At 41.0% G+C, this 5,512-nt stretch overlaps 1 long non-coding RNA gene across 1 annotated transcript in view; it reads right to left on the bottom strand.

The window, feature by feature from the left end:
- Positions 1-763: 763 nt before the first annotated feature.
- Positions 764-5,512, bottom strand: part of LOC109291814 — a 10,435-nt gene continuing 5,686 nt past the window's right edge. The window contains exon 2 of the long non-coding RNA XR_002095958.1: positions 764-989. This is a non-coding gene — a long non-coding RNA (uncharacterized LOC109291814). The remainder of the gene's footprint in view (positions 990-5,512) is intronic.

The raw sequence follows: 5,512 nt of genomic DNA on the forward strand, positions 1-5,512 counted from the left end.
CTTGCTCTAACCCAAATCTTGATGGCTTTCTTTTTTCCCTGTCTCTCACAAACTCTTGACATTTCTTTAGAAAGGTTCACCTGTGCTTTCCTTTTTTTTTCTTCCTTTTTTATAAAATCAGTTGAAGTGGGATTACTGGCTGTGCAGCATCCAGAGCAACTGATGAGTAGCTGGTGCCTGACCAGCTTCATCTGTGCCTGCTGCTATAGCTCTGTCTATAACTTAACTAAGTCAGAAGGCACCTAGTAGAGCACTGTGTGGGGCCTCTAAGTAGCCAGCCCATTAACTATGTCCCACCTCTGCCCTCATGTCAGCCCCCAGGACTTTCAGGTGACTGGAGAGAAAATGGATAATCTAGTCTGACAATCTACAGCTACTCCAGACATACACAGAACCCACGAAACACTGTGCAATAGGCTATTTGCACCCAGCTTTTAATGCTAGGGCTCAAATTATTACTGATTCCTTTGAGAGTTCTGGCTGAGTAAGGATGGCAGCTTCTGGCTCTGAGAGATCACAGGCAGTACCCTGGAGGGTGTTGGGCTATGTGTCTGAAGATAGGCATTAAGGGAACATGTTTTCAGAAGATACAGATTTATTACATCAACCATTTGGGATCTCCGAGAGAAACTTAAAGGGGATTTTAAAATGTCAGAAAGAAATGATGATTTTCACTGGGTGGGAAAAATACCTTCCTTAGCCTTTTCAGCAGCAGATCACATTATTATTAGTAGTAGTACTGTTGCTGTTGTTAATTTTTAAAAAAGGTTTAATTTATTATTCCTTCAAGCAGAGCTACTTTATAGATTGGGGGACTGATCCTAAACCAATGGAGTCCTTTACAAAGCTATCATTGACTTCAGTGGGAGGAAGATTAGATCTTAGTTTTCCTTTAGATCCTCAAAACCACAGCAAGCTGCACACAAATGGCTTTGCTCATTGTCCATGGGGTGCTAATCATTGTGCTAGAATAAACATGTCAGCTCCACCTGAAAAGTATTTAAAAAGAAAACTGTATTTAATTATATTCATGCATTTCTAATGGTCATTTTGAATATGATGTTGACCTTTCTAAGTCTGTTTTGAATATGGTAAATTTGTTAGAACTTTTAGAACTTGAAACATAAAAACTTAAAAGAAAAACAACACTCTTTTTTTCAGAATATTATGTTGCAATGTATTAATTATCGAGTGATTTAATTACAGAATCCTAAACCAAATCATTATATGCCTCCAATCACCACAGTTTGCAAATTACCCTCCTTTCACTGAAAAATGACTGATGCCTGAGGCTATGTGTAACCAGACCAGTAATGCAAGTTCATGATACCATATTAAACGTTGTTTTATGAAATAACTAAATAGTGGTTCAGGGGTTAAAGACATGAATCCTTGTGCATGTTTATCTTGACACAAGTTTCCAGACTCAGTTATGCTTTGGAAGACACACAACTTTTTTTACATATATGTATGTATAACACACAAAGCACACAAGTAAAATAACTTGGTTCTTTGTTTTGAAAATATCAGCCCATATACTGAATCTAGTCCGTTTTCAACCAGAAGCTTCCACTGCTGTTTTGGTTATGGAAGGACTACATGTTTGGGTTTGTTTATGGCCCAGTTTGCAAACTGGTCTACCCACATGGTCTGTAGCCCTAGTTAATAGGGCCTGCAGGCCATTTAACATATTGAATTTAAGGTCCCAGTACTGAAAACTAAAGCTCAATATAATTTAAACATATATCTAAATACAGGTTGGGCAGGGGACCGGAGTTGGTTTTACAGCCTTCTGAAAAAGTCTGACTGGATAAACACATTTGCTTACAGACCTGACTTCTGTTGACTTACTGAAAGTCATGTCCTTAACCAAGGGAAAGCTTTTCTCCCTGGGCACGCCTACACATTCATTAATGTGCTATAATTAGAGCACATTAAGTTGAGTACCAGTAATTACAGGTACTAAATTAATGCGCTGTAATCGGCACTACTGCACAAAACCACCTGCACGTGCTTTTTTTGTGATGTTAATGTGTAGTAGACTAATTCTACTGCACATTGCTGCATTAGCATGGGTTTTGCATGCTGCATTAATGCGCAATAGAATTAGCCTACTGTGCTTGAAGCATCTCATGTAAATATGCCCACTGTGTTACAAGTTCGTATGTGGAGCAGCAGACAATGTCGCATTTCTCTGAAATGGAGATTTTCCTTTGTGCAGGAAAAAGCCTACGAAGTGAGATATAGTGATTCAAGACTTTCCCGTGTTCTTTTGGCTATGAGAAGGTCTAGGCAAGGCTTCTCGGGCAAAAGGAGATTATTGTTTCTTGTTCTGTAGATGTTGATTATGATCCCAGTCACCATCCTTGGGTCTTGAACTTGTAGTTCAGGGGCTGGCACAAGTATTATGTACAAATCCCATTTTTCCAAGTACCTCACATTAGTTGCTCTAGCTGGCATTTTTTTCTCTAGCATTTAACAAACAATTTTTACCAAATGGTGGGAAGTCAGCAATAACGGCAACAGACTGTCTCTGCTAGGTTCTGATGTACAAGGTTCGATGGAACAGACTGCCAAGTCTGCAGGGTATGTACATAACATACATACGTAATGCCCATACATTTCCACCTCTCTCATTGGAATTAAGTGAAGCAACCTCTGGGGAAGGAAGTAGCTCAGGACACATTGCTATTTTGCATACCCATCTACCACCTACCCCCTTCCAACATCTACTGCTCAACCCTAATTATCATGCCTCCCCCTCTCCTGCTTTGCAGGCAGGTGGGTGTTGCAGAGTGTCTGCTTAAGAAAGGAGTGATTCTTCAGCATCCTAATGCAGTATTTGAATTATCAGTGCTCTGCTGGATAGCCTGCTTTGGGGGAAGTTGGCCAGCAGAATTGTTAAACAAATGGCCTGCTCTGGGATAAATGAGAGTTGTATCATATATGGATCAGGCCTCTGCATCTACATCTCATTGATATTTGGGAGGGTAATAGTTGGTCTATAATAAGGCAGTGTGAACATTTTAAAAGCGAAGAGATGGACCCCTGCTCTGTCTCTGTATAGTATAATTTTGATGCTTGCTACTTTGTACTGTAACAGCCAACTCTTCAATACAGCAAGGCTTGCTTATAACCTTCTTTCTGCTATTTTTGCTTGTTCCACAAGTTATATTTTACAGTGTAAGGCTATGTTAAATAATGAAATTTAAAATGGAAGGAGCTCTACACCATGCTAATAGGAATAAGCCACATCAGGAGGTACATTAGTATTGTAGGCTTTTGGTGTACTTGGCTGAATGCCTCCGATCACTCAAGGCGTGCACCAACAGCCCGCTAATGCACACCCTGTTGTGGCTCATTGCTTGCTATATTCTTACAGTCTGATGCCATTCAGCAGTCCATTTTAAAGGCAGGTGTTGACTTCCGAAGGGAGAGGGATTCCAAGGGCTTCAACATAATACTTCATAAGGCCAATATTTTTTCCCCACTTTGTATCTTTAGCATCTTTTGGTTTGTAAAGTAGTTATCTGGCACTTGCAAGCCTGGAGAATTGTATTTTGTAAGTAGAATATTTTTGGTTTTGTTCTAAAGGGAGTGACTGAAAATACTACATTTGAAAATGATTAATTTTAGAAAATCACCTGTGTGAGACAGAATCTGTTGGTCTGACTCTCTACAAAATTGATTAGACTATTTCATACTGTCTCACAAGTTTATGTTTATTGCCTGTTTATTTTTCATGTATAGGATTAGTAATTACAGCCAGTACAAGCCACTTCTGTCTCCTTTCTGGTTATTGTAGTATGGGGCATTGTGCCACACACACATTATTCACAAAGCGTGCGTTTCCAGCAGTTGAATTGCTGGATCTGCCCTACATGAGGTAGGGCGATTGCATCTGGGCTTGTACAGCTATAATTTTGCTGCATATTAATAGCCACCTAGCAAAGAGGTAAATGTCCTTCTCTCGGTTGGGTGCAGAACAGTTGCTTTTAGATGCATTCAGCTGGGCAAAACAGGGACGGGCTTTTCAACTGGATAACAGGGGTGTGATGTCTGGGAAGCGTTTTGTTTTCAGTGGCTCTTTCTCTCTGCATTGTTGCATGCAGCCCAGATTGGGAACAGGACTGAGTTGGATGCTGGCTGGAGGGGACGCATTGAGCTGGGGGGCGGGTGGTAGGGAGGGGATCATGTGCCCCATATTGAAGCAGTTCAGATGCTCCCACACAAAAGCTGCAGCAGTCTTTTTTCCTTTCAGCAGCTCAGCTGATCAGCAGAGAGGCTGTCAAATATCCCTGAGCCATAATTGTGCTAATAAATTCCTCCCCAGTCCTGTGCTAACCTGTTCTCCGTAGTCAAGGGCCCATAGCTATATATCAATATAGATATATATTTAGATATTATCTATAGAGATATCAAGATATATAGCTTTAGAGGTATCAAGATATATATCTATACAGATATCTATCTATATAGATATCTAGATAGATAGTAATATATGTTTTCTATATATCGAGATATCTATCTATATAGATGTCCATATATAGCTATGTAGCTAGATGGCTATCTAGATTGTTATATAGCTATCTATCTAGATAGCTATATGTAGATATCTAGAGATATCTATAGCTCTATCTATATATAGCTTTATATATATGTGTGTATATATGTATGTGTGTATATATACATACACACATACACAGATATCTGTATAGCTATATTTGTAGCTATATAGCTACATACTGAAATATATAGCTGTATCACTATATATAGACATATCTCTAGATAGATAGCTAAACAACTAGATATATGTCTATATAGATGTAAATATAGATATGTAGCTATATGCATATGTATCTATATGGCTATCTATCTAAATACCTGTAGGCATTTGACTCTGGAGAATGGGTTGATGCAGAGTGCTGTCTGGGAGTGCTGCCATGCAAGTGAGAAGTCAGCTTGGTTGGCAGTTTCAGGGCCAGGATCTTCTTTCCCCACTAGAGGCTGGATTTTGTCCATATGGCCTCTCCAAGCTGGAATTTGAGAGTGATTACAAAAGAAATGGCACATTAGATAGATAGATAGATACCTGAGAGAGAGGAACCTGTGAGAGACAGAGAGATGGATAGATAGATGGATGAATCTGAGAGAGAGATACCTGCGAGTGATTACAAACCCATGGCACACTGGACAGCCAGGCAGGCAGGCAGACAGATCGGTGGGTAGATAGCATGGCTATATAGAGCAAGCTGGCTGGGTGGGTGATAGCTGTAGATAATAACTAGCTCTCTCTAGATCGCTCCCCTGCTCTACAGCACAGTCCTTGCGGGATGCGAGGGGCTGGGGAGGGGGAAGCAGCAAATAACAAGAAATCGCGGGAGCTGAAGGAGCCTTCCCGTTATTAGTGCTGCTCCTGTGCTTTGTCTGCGGTGCGGGCCGGGGCCGGGGCCGGGGCCGGGGCCGGGGCCGGGGCCGGGGCAGTGCGAGCGGATGACACGCCGTGCCGGGA

The sequence above is a fragment of the Gavialis gangeticus genome, unplaced genomic scaffold, assembly GCF_001723915.1.
Source record: "Gavialis gangeticus isolate Ggan-Ray unplaced genomic scaffold, GavGan_comp1, whole genome shotgun sequence".
NCBI classification, from domain to species: domain Eukaryota; kingdom Metazoa; phylum Chordata; order Crocodylia; family Gavialidae; genus Gavialis; species Gavialis gangeticus.